This window comes from Gopherus evgoodei, chromosome 1 (assembly GCF_007399415.2).
Source record: "Gopherus evgoodei ecotype Sinaloan lineage chromosome 1, rGopEvg1_v1.p, whole genome shotgun sequence".
NCBI lineage: Eukaryota > Metazoa > Chordata > Testudines > Testudinidae > Gopherus > Gopherus evgoodei.
Window position 1 is genome coordinate 270269293 of NC_044322.1, and position 17006 is coordinate 270286298.

General features: G+C 45.1%; 1 protein-coding gene across 5 annotated transcripts in view; it reads right to left on the reverse strand.

The window, feature by feature from the left end:
* The window catches only part of FAM227A (family with sequence similarity 227 member A), a 55159-nt gene that overhangs the window by 5065 nt on the left and 33088 nt on the right, over window positions 1-17006 (reverse strand). The gene's annotated exons all lie outside the window — the stretch shown is intronic.

Genomic DNA, 17006 nt, shown 5'->3' on the forward strand with positions numbered 1-17006 from the left:
TGCAGGCAAAATACAAGCACCAGAATTGTCTGGTCTCTGGGATTTTGCTAGGACGCCAACTGAATGCATCGTAGTTACAGTGCCATTCTCCCTAGCAGACACAAACTTAGGACCATTCTCTTTCTGGGCTTTAGCTGTATCCAGAACCAACTCTGGGACCACTGACAAATTGTCAAGTAGCGTAAACTGAGAAGCACTTTCTTTCTGCTTCACAGACAAAGAAGAGCTTGAGAAACATTCCCCTTTAACAGACACACAGCTTGGGATCTCATTTCCCTTGTCCCAGCACACAGGGCTGTTCACAGACAATTGCTTGGACATTGAAGTAGCTTTTTCTATAGGCAAGTCAATACCCCTAACAGACAGAGGCACATTTCCTTCACTCTCACCATTCTCCACACAGACAACAGGTAAGGTAGAGAGACACTCATCTTCCATTAATCTTGCGTTCCCAAACTGCTGATTAGACAAAGCTATTAGCTTACAAGGCTGCCTAGGCTCTGCCAACGTTTTCTTGTCCTCCTCTCCCTTATCCCAGCACACAGGGCTGGTTACAGACAAATACTGAGCAGGGCAGCTTCCTTACCAGGTAAACTGCTGTTCTCCACACTGCACTGAGCTACTTCTAACAAATCACAGTCACCTTTCTCAGGTTTACTTTTGCAAGCTGTATTAGCCAACAATTCATCCATCAAAAAATCTACCCTTTCCTTCCTCAGTTAGGGCTTTAACCTGACCATCCACTTTAATCTGCTCCTGAGAAACATTTTCCTGACCAATGAGTTCTTTTTGTGCTTGATCTAATTTCAGATTTACTTCTGAGATATTAGACAGACATTCAGAAACATTCACAGACAAACTGTTTTCTTTACACAAAGAGCTATTTCCCACCATGTTAGACTCCCCCCTCCCACCGGTCATAGCAGGATGGGTTAAACACAGAAAACTGCTCAGAGGATTACAACATACCAACATTGTTATAAACTGGATTTTCAAGATAATACCGTCTCTGCAGTTCTTCCATTGCTTTTTTTTTTAATTTGGAGCCTAAGTCTTGCAGTTTCTTGTTGCATTTGACAAACCCTGTCCTGAGCAGCCAGCAGTTCCATACACCCCCTACGAGCCCTTTCCTCTCTTTCAGCAGCTTCCTTCCATTTCTCAGCAGCTTCTTTTTCCAGCTGGGCCAAGGCTTGCTTCTCTCTCATTTGAATTTTTGCCAGATTTTGATTATGTTCAAATTGCAGGCTCTCGCAGGGCTTGCAGTTTCATTGCTTCTGCTGTTGCTTTCTGGCTCACGGTCACTGATCTTTAACGCAACAAAACTCTCAATCCCAAAATTCAAATTTGGATAGCATGGGGTTCTGAACCGAAACTTAATAGACCTGGTTCTGTGGATCCTAGCACGACTACACCATTGTAACAAAGTGGCCTCTGGTGGGACACTACTGAGAGTATCAATTCAGGACAAATTTCTTCGAGCAGGGCAGTCACACCAAGGCTAGGGTTCCTTTATTACTAAAGCACATCAAATCAGCCAAACAGAGAGGACTTTGGTTTCACCCCACTGGCTAACCAGAAGTCATACAAGCAATTCCCTCAGGTACTCCAATTCTCTTGTATCACCACCAGCACCACTCCTTATGGGGATGAATACCCCAGTAAAAGAAAAATGGTTCTCTCAAAGGACCAAGCCTCACACCCAGGTCAATATACCAGTTAGAACTTACTCACAAATCATGCTGTTGCCAATACTTTAGAATCTAAAATCTAAACGGTTTATTCTCAAAACGAAAGAAATATAGATGAGTTAAATCGGTTGAAGGAATCAATTATGTACAGTAATGGCAAAGTTCTTGGTTCAGGCTTATAGCAGTGATGGAATAAATTGCTGGCTTAAGTCATGTCTCTGGAGTACATCCATAGCTTGGATGGGTCATTCAGTCCATTGTTCAGAGCTTCAATTTGTAGCAAAGTTCCTCCAGAGGTAAGAAGCAAGACTGAAGACAAAACGGAGGGATTTCCACAGCCTTTTATATCCTCTGCTATGTGGAAGGACACCCCTTTGTTCTTACTGTGGAAAATCACAGCAGCAAGATGGAGTTTGGAGTCACATGGGCAAGTCACATGTCCCTGCATGACTCAGTTCTTTACAGGTAGAGCAGCCATTGCTCATATGCTATCTTGAATGTTCCCAGGAAGACTCCTCATATGCGGATTGGAGTCTCCCAAAGTCCATTGTCAATTAAGTGTTTCTTGATTGGGCACTTAATCTGAAGAATTCTTTCCCAAGAAAGACCAAATACTTCACTAATGGTATTTAGAATCAAACACATTGAGATACAAGTACATAGCCCTTATTTATAACTTCACACACAAAAATGATACACACATACAGACAGTATAATCATAAGCAGCAAATTACAGATTTTTCATAGACACCTTACTTGACCTTCTTTGTACAAGATTTGGTGCAACTTTAGGACCTTGGTTGCAACAATGATCTATATGGTCACAGTTCATGTCAACATCACAGGGGGGTGGGCAAAATGAGGGAAGAGGGGTGAGGAGAAGAGAGTGGGGAAGGAAGGGGGTGGAATAGGGCTGGAGGAGGTGAATGTGGGAGTGAGGGGAGGGGGATGGAGAAGAAAAGGGGATAGTGGAATCATGGGGGGGGGAGTGGGAGCCCAGCATGTAGTTTCCCCTCATCAGCAGCTGGGACTCCCCCATTAAGTAGGCCCATCAAACCCTCACCCTGACAAGCCCTACTCTCCTACACCTGGACCCCTCTGATGAGCTCCACACACCCAGATCCCCACCCCACTGATCCCCAACCAGCTACACCTGGATCTCCACCCCATCAAGCCTCAATCACCCTGCATCCAGATTTCCCCACTGAGCCCCCACACCCAGATCCCCCCTGCTGAGCTCCAACCACCTTCACATGGTTCCCTTTCAGAGATCCATTGCCCTACACCCGGAACCCCCCAACAAGCTTCTGTACAGCCAGATTTCCCACTGAGCCACCCACACCCAGATTGCCCCACACAGAAACCTCTCACCCCACACCTGGATCCCCCCACAATAAGTCCCTCCACTCTTGGATCCTGCTGGGCTGAGCCTGCCCACCCATGCTTGGCCCACTTGGTCCAGAGGGGCAGGGCTTCAGGGTGTTTATGGGGCAGGGCCCAGCCCTTGCACTGTGTCAGGGTCAGATGCAGCTTCACTGCTGAGTCCCTATACACTGGAGGAGGTAGCGGCTTCAGGGTGATCTCCCACCTCAATGTAGTCAGTGGCCTGTACTCCCCACTGCCATGCTGGAGCCATTTATTTAGGCCATGGCTACACTGGCACTTTACAGCGCTGCAACTTTCGCGCTCAGGGGTGTGAAAAAACACCCCCCTGAGCACTGCAAGATACAGAGCTGTAAAGCCTCAGTGTAATCACTGCTGCAGCGCTGGGAGCGCGGCTCCCAGCGCTGCAAGCTACACCCGTAAGGGATGTGGTTTACGTGCAGCACTGGGAGAGCTCTCTCCCAGTGCTGGCGCTCCGACTACACTCACACTTCAAAGCGCTGCCGCGGCAGCGCTTTGAAATTTCAAGTGTAGCCATACCCTAAGTGACAAATAACATTTGCAGAATTTTAAAATATTGTGCACAGAATTTTTTTTTTTGGCACAGAATTTTTAATTTGCTGATGCAGAATTCCCTCAGGAATATAAATTTTACGCAAAAAGGAAAGAAACTAATTCTGGGCTGCATCCTGGGTGCTTGTGCTGCTGCACTTGCAAAAAGTGGACCTAAAGCCAGTGAAGCCAGCCCTAGGATGATCACACTAGCAGAGGAAGACCATCTGGTGGCACAGAGCTTGCACAATGGCTCCTATGCTGCTCACCCCTCCCTGCAGCCAGTGTATAGAGGGCAAGCCCCAATTGTCCCTGGCTGCCATACCAGCTCCCTGGGCTCACGCGCAGCTAGCATAATTTATAACAGCCCTCAGAGGCCAGCTCAGTGCACAAGCAGGCCAGCACCAGGGAAGTGAAAAGATGAGTTAATTGCACTCACTTGTATGCACTCACACAGCCCCCCAAGCTACTCAGTGAACTCCTTGGCCATAGTCAAAGTTTGGGGCTCAATACATTTTAACTAGGGCTGCTAAGCGATTAAAAAAATTAATCACACTTAGTCACACTGTTAAACAATAATAGAATATCATTTATTTAAATATTTTGGGATGTTTTCCACATTTTCAAATATATTGCTTTCAATTACAACACAGAATACAAAATGTACAGTGCTCAGTTTATATTTTTAATTAAAAGTATTTGCACTGTAAAAAAAACAAAATAAACACTATTTTTCAATTCACCGAATACAAGTACTGTAGTGCAATCTCTTGATCACGTAAGTAGAAATTACAAATGTAAAATTATGTGAAAAAAAAACTGCATTCAAAAATAAAAATGTAAAATTTTAGAGCCTGCAAGTCCACTCAGTCCTCCTTGTTTAGCCAATCGCTTGAACAAACAACTTTGTTTACATTTGCAGGAGATAATGCTGCCTGCTTCTTGTTTACAATGTCACCTGAAAGTGAGAACATGCATTCTCATGGCACTGTTGTAGCCAGCATCAAGATATTTACATGCCAGATGCGCTAAAGGTTCATGTCCCTTCATGCCTCAACTACCATTCCAGCGGGACATGCGTCTATGCTAACGACGGCTTCTGCTCAATAACAATCCAAAGCAGTGTGGACTGACACATGTTCATTTTCCTTATCTGAGTCAGATCGCACCAGCAGAAGGTTGATTTTCTTTTTTGGTGGTTCGGGTTCTGCAGTTTCCGCATCGGAGCATTGCTCTTTTAAGACTTCTGAAAGAATGCTCCACACCTCATCCCTCTCAGATTTTGGAAGGCACTTCAGATTCTTAAACCTTGGATCGAGTGCTGTAGCTATCTTTAGAAATCTCACTATGGTACCTTCTTTGCATTTTGTAAGTGTTCTTAAAATGAACAAAACATGCTGGGTCATCATTCAAGACTGCTATAACACAAAATATATGGCAGAATGCAGGTAAAACAGAGCAGAGGACATACAATTCTCCCCCCAAGGAGTTCAGTCACAAATTTAATTAATGCATTTTTTTTAAACAAGCATCATTAGCACGGAAGCATGTCCTCTGGAATAGTGGCCGAAGCATGAAAGGGCATACAAATGTTTAGCAAATCTGGCACCTAAATACCTTGCAATGTGCCATGCAAATGCCTGTTCTCAATTTCTTGTGACATTGTAAATAAGAAGAGGGCAGCATTATCTCCTATAAATGTAAACAAACTCGTTTGAGCGACTGGCTGAACAAGAAGTGGGGCTGAGTGGACTTGTAAAACCTCAAAGCCTACGTTATTTTGTTTTTGAGTGCAGTTATGTAACCAAAAAAAAAAAATTGACATTTGTAAGTTGCACTTTCATGACAGAGATTGCACTTGTATGAGGTGAAAATACTATTTATTTTATCATTTTTACATTGCAAATATTTGTAATAAATAATATACACTTTGATTTCAATTAGAATACTATATTCAACTGTAGTAAAACATCCAAAATATTTAATACATTTCAATTAGTATTCTATTGTTTAACAGTGTGATTAAAACTGCCATTAATCGTGATTAATTTTTTAAATCACCATTATTTTTTATTTAACCGTGAGTTAACTGCAATTATTGACAGTCCTCATTTTAACCTATGTGAATACATTTAAAAGTATAAATTTACAACAGTGCACAAAAAACCAGCTTTCTTCTTTTTTGACAGAAATAATTGATCCACTGAAGTGAGGAAGCTGATGCCATCACATTTTGTAATTTAGCATCATTAAAGCAAAAAAAAATCACTTAAATTGTGTTTTGCACAGAAATCTCTATTTCAGGATATTGACAGCAGCAGTACTGCAGGTTTTAATCTTTGAGTAGGTAAACAGAGAGATATAGGCCTTGGCTACACTGTAGAGTTGCAGCGCTGTAAACCTACCACCAGCGCTGCAACTTACTCACTGTCCACACTTGCAAGGCACATACAGCGCTGCATCTCCCTGACTGCAGCGCTGGCTGTACTCCTGCTCTGCTTGGGGTATAAGGATTGCAGCGCTGGTGATGCAGCGCTGCTCCGCCAGTGTGGCCACCAAAAGTGCTGTAATTGGCCTCTGAGGTATTAGGAGGTATCCCAGAATGCCTGTTCAGCCACTCTGCTCATCAGTTTGCACTCTACTGCCCTGGCCTCAGGTGACCCGCCCTTTTAACACCCCGGGAATTTTAAAAATCCCCTTCCTGTTTGCTCAGCCAGGTGTGGAGTGGAATCAATCTGTGAATCTTTCGAGGTGACCATGCCTCCACGTGCCAAACGAGCCCCAGCATGGAGCAATGGTGAGTTGCTAGACCTCATCAGTGTTTGGGGTGAGGAAGCTGTGCAGTCCCAGCTGCGCTTCAGCCGTAGGAATTACGATACCTATGGGCAGATATCAAGGGCCATGCTGGAAAGGGGCCATGACTGGGATGCAGTGCAGTGCAGGGTTAAAGTAAAGGAGCTGCGGAGTGCCTATTGCAAAGCCCGCGAGGGAAACCGCCGCTCAGGTGCTGCCCCCATGACCTGCCGTTTTTACAAGGAGCTGGACGCGATACTTGGGGGTGACCCCACTGCCAATCCGACGACCACAATGGACACTTCAGAGCGGGGCGGGGAGGGTGGGTTAGAGGAGGGGGAAGGGGAGGAGGGGGGAGGAAACCAAGAGTGAGGGTACTGGGGTGGTGGGAGACATCCCGGAGTCCCAGGAGGCATGCAGCCAGGAGCTCTTCTCAAGCCAGGAGGAAGGCAGCCAGTCGTAGCAGCTGGAACTAGTTGGAGAAGGACAAGCAGAGGAGCGGGTTCCCGGTAAACAGCTTTTAGTTTCAGGATGCAAATGTTTCGGGAGAGGAGGGAGGGTTAGGGCTGCATGCATGCATGCCTAGATGTGGAACAGCCCATTGATGTGGTCTATCACGTCGCGGTAATCGGCCTCGGTAATCTCTTCAAAAGTTTCTGCCAGAGCGTGGGCAATGCACGTGTGCAAGTTTATAGGGAGAGCCACTGTGGTCCTTGTCCCAGTCAGGCTAACGTGTCCACACCACTGTGCCGCGAGGGGTGTGTCATAAACAGATAGTTAAGGGTTAATGTCTCTTTTACCTGTAAAGGGTTAACAAACAGGGAACCAAACACCTGACCAGGGGACCAATCAGGAGACAAGATACTTTCAAATCTCGGTGGAGGGAAGCCTTTGTTTGTGTTTTTTGGGTTTTGCTTTGTTCTTTCTGGGTCCTGGAAGGGACTAGATGGGCAACCAGTTTTCTTGCCAATCTCCCTGCTACAGTCTCTTATATATTTAGAATAGTGCGTATTTTAGTAAGAAAAGCGGTTATAGTCTTTTGATTGTTTCTGTATTTGCAAATGTGTAGTTTGCTGGAAGTATTTTAAATTGTATTTTGCTGGGGGGAGGCTTCTTTCTAGTGTCCATAAGCTGACAGACCCTGTAACTTTTACCATATAAAGTACAGAGACAACTTTTACCTTTTTTCTTTCCTTTTATTAAAAGTTTTGCTTTTTAAGACCTGTTTGATTTTTTTCTCCTAGTTAAGGCTCAAAGGAACTGAGTCTGTACTCACCAGGGGATTGTTGTGGAGAAGGGAGAGAGAGCAGTGGGAGAAGGGAAAGATGAATTTCCTCTTTGTTTTAGATTCACGGAGTTTGAATCTGTATTGCCTCTGGGTGAAGGGAAAAGAGGAGATGGGGGGAAGGTAACATTCCTCTCTGTGTGGTGATTCAAGGAGTTTGAATCACGGTGATCTCCTAGTGTACCCAGGGCGGGAAAGAGCTGGGAGGAAGGAAGGAGGGGGAAGGGAAATGGTTTATTCCCCTTTGTTGTGAGACTCAAGGAATTTGGGTCTTGGGGTCCCCAGGGAAGGTTTTTGGGGGGACCAGAGTGTATCAGGCACTGGAATTCCTGATTGGTGGCAGCTTATTAGCTCTAAGCAGGTAATTAAGCTTAGAGGAATTCACGCTGGTACCCCAACTTTTGGACTCGAAGGTTCAGATTGGGGAAAGATACTATGACATGGTGTGCAGCTTTGGGATAAGAATCCAAAAGCCAGTGAGTTAAAAGCAAAAGCCAGTAAGATTATTATTTTTCTTTTTTCTCTGCTAGCTGCTTATAAGCAGAGAAAAGGGGGGTTTTAAAAGCAAGTCTGCAGGTTTTTTTTCTTTCTCTCTTCCTTCTGAGTACACTGAAGGCAGAGAGATTAAGGTTTAACAAGGGTCTTTTGTTAAACAAAGCAGGCTTAAGTGGTCAGCAACAGACTCCAGCAAAGCACATCTGCAAATGAAAGGGTTTTATTTCTTTTTACTTTACCGAGAAAGGCACTGTTGCTAAGCAACCCTAGGAAGGCAACAAATAAGCAGCAGTTCAGGCAGTAAACACCAGAGGGCACCCCAACACAAGAAAGCAGGAACCATGACTACCAAGGACCTGAAACAGGAACTGGCAAGATTGGATGCAGAGGCACACCTCAGAGATGCCGACCACAAGCGAGACATGGAAAGAAAACAATAAGAAATAGAAATAAGAGAAAAAGAGGTGGAGCTGAGAGAAAGAGAAGAAAAAATCAGAGAGGAAGCCTACAAAAGAGAACAAGGAGCCAAAGAGGAAGCCCACAAAAGAGAACAAAAAGCAAAAGATGCAGACCACCGAAGACAGATGGAACTCCAAAGGGAGGCCCACCAGCAGGCCATGGAATAAGCAAAGACTAAACAGAATGACACAGCCAATCCTACCAACCTTTTGCCAGTTATTGTTCCACATCCCAAAAAATTTCCCACCTACAAGGCAGGTGATGACGCTAAAGCCTTCTTAGAAAATTTTGAAAGGACCTGCCATGGTGGGGGAACCATTGCTACACACAGGCAAGCTGCATAGGGGCCGGGGCGGAATCCGCATTGCTGTAGAAGACCCCCCGCCCCGCTCTTCCCAGGAGACCACAGCAGCGAGATATCTTCCAGGATTAACTCTTGTGGAAAATGTTGGGAGAGCGTTCAGTGTGCCTCCTGCAGCATTTTGCTTTCCCCAATGCACAGAAAACCCTGCACATCCCTGAAGCAATCATTCCGCCTTACTCACCATTTCCTGCCTCTTGTGGGTTAGGTGCGCTCTGTTTGGTATGGGAAAAGTATGCTAAAGTGAAGACTGTAAACTCCTTCACTGTGTAGGAATAACTGTCTGGGTGAGATTATAAACAATGCAGCCTGTGTCTTGTTTTAACTGTTGCCATTTTCGAACAGTGTCCTTGACTACTGGACTGCCCGTATCATCCACTGGGCAGAGGCTACAAAACCTCAGGAGGAAGCCGCGAAAAAGCAAAGAAGACATGCTTAAAGCAGTTATGGATCACTCTTCCAGAGAGAGTAGAAAACTGCAGGACTGGAGACAAAGGGAAAGCAGGCTCCGCCAGAGAAACACAGCAGCTAAGAAGAAAAGCACAAAGCTGCTGATAAGCATTCTGGCGAGCCAAATGGACTGTATCCAGTCACTCGTAGCAATGCAGTTAGAGCACTACCGTGCTGGCCCCTCCTCCATCCCAAAGCTCTTTCCCTTGTGCCCCAATGTCAGCTCCAAACCCCCTTCCCCAGCATCCAGGTTCTTACCACCACCAGCTGCCCCCAACACCTGTACGTTCACCAACCAGCCCTGAGAACTACGACCCTTACCCTCTGCACTCAACCCCCATCACCATGCAGTATAGGCACCCTGAAGTGCAGCAATCATTGCACAGTACTCCAGACAGGACATATTCAAACCTGTGACTGTACAGTTCACCACTCCACCCCCTACCCTTTTAGGTTCCCAAAATGTTGTGTGTCTGTCAAGAAAGTTATTTTCTTTTCAATAAATGAATTCCTGTCTTTGAAAACAGTCTTTATTATTGCAGAAAGTGAAAGATACCATAGCCCAGGAAAGAAACATGCACTGCAAATCATTTTAGGAAAAACAGATTCCTACTATTGTAACCACTGCACTTCACTCCCGTGCAAGGCACCAAACATTACTGTTAGTTTTCAGCCTCAAATTCCTCCCTCAAGGCATCCCTGATCCTGGAAGCCCTGTGCTGGGCCTCTCTAGTAGCCCTGCTCTCTGGCTGTGCAAATTCAGCCTCCAGGCGTTGAACCTTGGAGGTCCATGCCTGACTGAATCTTTCACCCGTCCCTTCACAAATATTATGGAGGGTACAGCACGTGGATATAACTGCAGGGATGCTGCTTTCCCCCAAGTCTAGCTTCCCATACAGAGATCACCAGCGCCCTTTTAAACAGCCAAAAGCACACTCCACAGTCATTCGGCACCGGCTCAGCCTGTAGTTGAACCAGTCCTTGCTCCTGTCAAGCTTTCCTGTATATGGTTTCATGAGCCAAGGCATTAATGGGTAAGCGGGGTCTCCAAGGATCACAATGGGCATTTCGACGTCCCCTACTGTGATCTTCTGGTCTGGGAAAAAAGTCCCGGCCTGCATCTTCCTGAACAGGCCACTGTTCCGAAAGATGCGTGCATCATGCACCTTTCCAGGCCAGCCTGTGTTAGTGTCAATGAAATGCCCATGGTGATCCACAAGTGCCTGGAGAACCATAGAGAAATACCCCTTCCGATTAAAGTACTCGGATGCCAGCTGGGGTGGTGCCAGAATAGGAATATGCGTCCCATCTATCGCGCCTCCACAGTTAGGGAAACCCATTTGTGCAAAGCCATCCAGAATGTCCTGCACGTTCCCCAGAGTCACGGTTCTTCTTAGCAGGATGCGATTAATGGCCCTGCAAACTTGCATCATCACGGTTCCAATGGTCGACTTTCCCACTCCAAACTGGTTCACGACCGATCGGTAGCTGTCTGCAGTTGCCAGCTTTCAGATTGCAATAGCCACCCGCTTCTCCACTGGCAGGGCAGCTCTCAATCTCATGTTCTTGCGCCGCAGGGCGGGGGCGAGCTCCTCACACAGTCCCATGAAAGTGGCTTTTCTCATCCAAAAGCTCTGCAGCCACTGCTCATCATCCCAGACTTCCATGATGATGTGATCCCACCACTCAGTGCTTGTTTCCCGAGCCCAAAAGCAGCGTTCCACAGTGCTGAGCATTTCTGTGAATGCCACAAGCAATTTAGTGTCACATGCGTCAGGCAACTCGATATCATCGTCAGACTCCTCACTGTCACTTTGGAGCTGAAGGAATAGCTCAACTGCCAAACGTGATGTGCTGGCGACAGTCATCAGCAAAGTCCTCAGCAGCTCGGGCTCCATTTCCCACAGAAACCGCACTGCACAGAAACCGTTGGGAGACTCACAATGGCGCCAAATGTGGACAGAAAAACTGTGACTGCTGGGATGTGAAGCGATGCACCACGGGGCGTTGGGACAGGAAGCGGAATGACCCGCACCCTTCTGTCCCCTTCCCACAACCCACGGTGCCAAAATGGGACGAGGTGCTCTGTGGGATAGCTGCCCACAATGCACCACTCCCAACAGCGCTGCAAATGTGGCAAATGTGGCCACACTGTACCGCTTTCCCTACACAGCTGTATGAAGACAGCTGTAACTCCCAGCGCTGTACAGCTGTAAGTGTAGCCATCGCCAAAGTATAATTTTCTTCCTTTTTTATACCTTCTACTGAATTTTCATGTCTCCATAATCTATTGTTATGCTGCAGTGTTACTGGCTGCCATCAAGCATGTCTTTGATCAATCACAGACCTGGTTAAAGTCAATGGGTAAACTAACTACCTGTCACTCAGGGTAAATGGAATAGGCAATTAACCAGTAAGAATCACAGAATGGTAGGACTGGAAGGGACCTAAGGCAATAAACTGCATGGCAAGGCAGATCAGAAACTTTGGCTCATACAGTTTAGTCTTTCCCTTGGATTGATTGCAAAAGCAGGGAGTAGGGGTTTGACTGGTTGCAGCTGTGTGTCTCTGGGAGCATGACAGAAAAAAAGCAAGAGAAGCAGTGGTGATCATGACCTTGGGAGAAAGCAGATACACAGAGCTTCTTCTGGGCACAGTGCTTGTTGGAAAGGCAGACCTGCATTTGTAAACAAGGAAACTGCTTCCTGTTTGTTGCTGCCTTCAGGGAAACAGACTTTGTGTACAATATATTTGTAAATAAACAAGACTACTGCATAGAAATACCTGACTTACATCATCAATTTCTCCTTCCGATGGTAACAACCTAGCAATGCCCTGAATATTGGCTAACTGCTCAGGCCAAAGGGATAACACTACTCTAACTTCTTCACAGGCAACCTCAAGCTTTCCTATAATCTACAGCAGGTATAATGTGACTAATTCAAGATGAGGCTGTGCCGTTTCACCATCATCACCTGGGAAAGCAGCGTTCAGTGTGTTGTCAACCAGAAAAATCATAGTTCATGAAATATTTGTGTCTTCAATGTATTCCAACCCTCAGAAGTCCAGTACTCCTATTACTGAGCAGGCTGACTAATTATATCAAATAGCTTCATTTGTTTTGTAAGCAATATGTCACTTTCAGTGAAGTCCATTTTAGGTATTAGAGCTGTCATTAAATGTAGCTTGTAGAAGATTTTAAACTTCTAGATTAGCCCATATTTCACTGATTGCTGACAAAAAGGGCAGTTTTTTAGAATCCTTTTTTAAATACACATTTGGAAGATGCCTCTCAAACATTACTAGTGACGCTTTCCAAAGCACCTTTGGAGTTTTACTGTTAGAAGTATTAAACTAATCACTTCATGTGGTAGATGTCATCCAAGCATTTTAATTCTGTCTCCAGGTAACTGATGCATTTGGAATATGCAATGTTGTTTAGCACTGTCAGTTAGCAGCAGCTTTTCTTTCTAACCAGTCATGCTGTAGTTCCACTTACTATTCTGTGGGCCAGTTTTCTACCCTTGACTTTGCCAGCTGCTTCTACAAGTGAGATTGTGTGCAAACCACTGAAAAACACTCTTATTTAATCTGCATTCCATATGGTATCAGGCTGATGGCCAGAAGAGATTGTAAGCAGTCTCTTTTCCAATTCATAAAAATCTCAGACATCAGCAGCCTCACTATACAGTTATTGCAAGCTTAAAATAACATTATTTAGCTCTCAGACTCATGGCTAACTTTAAAATCATCCCTCTCTACCCATAGTGCCACCTCTAATGCCTTACTTTGTAGTAATAACCCAGTTAATTCATTAATCTTGCAGTTTTAAACTACATATGCAGTGATTCACTGATATAATTCCTCTAGTTTTTTCTCTTTCTTTTTTAAAATATCTTGCTTAATCAAGGTGTTTCTACCACTCACATTGAATAGTCTGCCTACTTATTAAAGTCTTCAGGATCTGTACATGATAAACTTCTGTTGCCTTCCTGTTGCTATTATTGTGTCTTTCAAATTCAAAGGCTAAGTCAGCCTCTCAGGATACGTCCAGACTACCCGCCGTATCGGCAGGTAGCGATCGATTTTTTGGGGATCGATATATCGCATCTCATCTAGACGCAATATATCGATCCCCAAACGTGCTTCCATTGACTCCGGAACTCCACCGGAGCGAGCGATGGTAGTGGAGTTGACATGGGGAGCCGCGGATGTTGATCCCGCGCCGTGAGGACCCGAGGTAAATTGATCTAAGATACTTCGACTTCAGCTATGCTATTCACGTAGCTGAAGTTGCGTATCTTAGATCGATATCCTCCCCAGTGTAGATCAGCCCTCAGATGCAAGAGCACAGCTCCCATTGACTTCAATATGCTCTGGTACTTTTCATCTGATGCCTTTCTCTTCTCCTTTGTCTATGGTCTTTTCCATAACATGGTTTGGATGGTACCTGGCTACTTTAGGAGCCACATAGGCTGCAGCAGATGGATGGCTCAGGGTGTCTAAGAACACATTTCACAGATGGCCACTTTCCATAGGGAAACAATATCTGAGAGAGAAAGCATCTCAAATTTTAAGATCCACCAACAGAAGACACTATTGGATTAAAAGTATTACTAAATATTGTCGGCGCCACTGGGAGGTGGTTCTAATTGAACACTTCACTATATAAGTACATTCCCATCCCCAACCATCACAGTGCTACTGCAGCAATGGCAAAGTGGATGTGAGAGGTTGCTGTGTTAGGAATGGAAGAATTGTGAATCCAACAATCTGTTAACAGACTACGCGTGAGAAAGACTGAAAGCATCAAAGGGAAAGTGGTAAGGGAAGCTGGTTGTGGGAGAATGCACAACCACTGACTTCAGTATTATCTTGACCTGAAAAAGAAAATGAAAATAAACCCAGAGTACTATAGTAGAGAAGTTGTGCTCTCAAATAATTCAAATGTATTGTGAGTTTATTTAAGCTCTGTTTCAGAGTGGCAGCCATGTTAGTCTGTATCAGCAAAAACAATGAGGAGTCTTTGTGGCACCTTAGAGACTAACAAATTTATTTGGGCATAAGCTTTCATGGGCTAGAACCCACTTCATCAGATGAATGAAGTGAGAAATACAGGAGCAGATATAAATACATGAAAGGATGGCGGTTGCTTTACCAAGTGTGAGGTCAGTCTAACAAGATAAATCAATTAATAGCAGGATACCAAGGGAGGAAAAATAATGTTTGAAGTGGTAAGAGTGGCCCGTTACAGACAGTTGACAAGAAGGTGTGAGTAACAGTAGGGAGACATTAGTAATGGGGAAATTAAGTTTAGGTTTTGTAATGACCCAACCACTCCCAGTCTTTATTCAGGCCTAATCAGATGGCATCCAGTTGGCAAATTAATTCCAGTTCTGCAGCCTCATGTTGGAGTCTGTTTTCGAAGGTTTTTTGTTGAAGAATTGCCACTGTTATTGAGTGACCAGAGAGAGTGATGTGTTCTCCTACTTGTTTTTGAATGTTATGATTCCTGATGTCAGATTTGTGTCCATTTATTCTTTTGCGTAGAGACTGTCCAGTTTGGCCAATGTACATGGCAGAGGGGCACTGCTGGCACATGATGGCATATATCACATTGGTAGATGTGCAGGTGAACAAGCCCTGATGGTGTGGCTGATGTGGTTAGGTTTTATGATGGTATCCCTTGAATAGATATGTGGACAGAGTTGGCACTGGGGTTTGTAGCAGGGTTTGGTTCCTGGGTTGGTGTTTTTGTTGTGTGGTGTGTAGTTGCTGGTGAGTATTTGCTTCAGGTTGGGGAGCTGTCTGTAGGCAAGGACTGGCCTGTCTCCCAAGGTCTGTGAGAGTGAGGGATCATCTTTTAGGATAGGTTGTAGATCCTCGATGACGCACTGGAGAGGTTTTAGTTGTGGGCTGTGGGTGACAGCTAGTGGCATTCTGTCACTTTCTTTGTTGGGCCTGTCTTGTAGTAGGTGATTTCCCGATGCCCTTCTGGCGCTGTCAATCTGTTTCTTAACTTCATCAGGTGGGTACTGCAGTTTTAAGAATGCTTGATAGAGATTCTGTAGGTGTTTGTCTCTGTCTGAGGGATTGGAGCAAACGCAGTTGTATCTTAGAGCTTGGCTGTAGACAATGGATCATGTGATGTGGTCTGGATGAAAGCTGGAGGCATGTAGGTAAGTATAGCGGTCAGTAGGTTTCTGGTATAGGGTGGTGTTTATGTGACCATCGCTTATTAGCACTGTAGTGTCTAGGAAGTGGACCTCCTGTGTGGACTGGTCCAGGCTGAGATTGATGGTAGGGAGGAAATCGTTGAAATCTTGGTGGAATTCCTCAAGGGCCCAGATGATGATGATGTCATCAATGAAGCACAAGTAGAGTAGGGGTGTAAAGGGACGAGAGCTGAAGAAGCGTTGTTCTAAGTTAGCCATAAAAATGTTGGCATACTGAGGGGCCATGTGGGTACCCATAGCAGTTCCACTGACTTGAAGGCATAAATTGTCCAAATCTGAAATAGTTGTGGGTGAGGATAAAGTCACAAAGTTCAGCCACCAGGTTTGCCTGATGGTATTGGGGATGCTATTCCTGATGGCTTGTAGTCCCATCTTTGTGTGGAATATTGATGTAGAGGGCTTCTACATCCATAGTGGCTAGGATGATGTTTTCTGGAAGATCACCAAAGGATTGTAGTTTCCTCAGGAAGTCTGTGCTGTCTCGAAGATAACTGGGGGTGCTGGTAGCATAGGGCCTGAGGAGAGAGTCTACATAGCCAGATAATTCTGCTGTCAGGGTGCCAATATCTGAGATGATGGGGTGTCCAGGATTCCCAGGTTTACGGATTTTGGGTAGCAGGTAGAATATCCCTGGTCGGGGCTCTAGGGGTGTGTCAGTGTAGATTTGTTCCTGTTCTTTAGGAAGTTTCTTGAGCAGATGGTGTAGTTTCTTTTGGTAATCCTCAGGAGGGACAGAGGGTAATAGCCTGTAGAATGTGATGCCAGAGAGTTGTCTAGCAGCCTCTTGTTCATATTCCGACCTATTCATGATAACTACAGCACCCCCTTTGTCAACTTTTATTATGATGTCAGAGTTGTTTCTGAGGCTGTGGATGGCGTTGTGTTCTGCACGGCTGAGGTTATGGGGCAAGTGATGCTGCTTTTCCACAATTTCAGCTTGTGCACATCGATGGAAGCACTCTCTGTAAAAGTTCAGTCTGTGTTTTCGACCTTCAGGAGGAGTCCACGCGGAATCTTTCTTTTTGTAGTGTGAGTAGGAAGCTTCCCGTGTGTTAGTATGCTGTTCAGTGGTGTGCTGGAAATATTCCTTGAGTCGGAGATGTTGAAAGTAGGATTCGAGGTCACCACAGAACTGTATCATGTTTGTGGGGGCAGTGGGGCAGAAGGAGACACCTCAAGATAGAACAGACTCTTCTGTCGGGCTAAGGGTATAGCTGGATAGATTAACAATATTGTTAGGTGATCTACATTGTTAGGTTCTAGCCCACAAAAGCTTATGCCCAAATAAATTTGTTAGTCTCTAA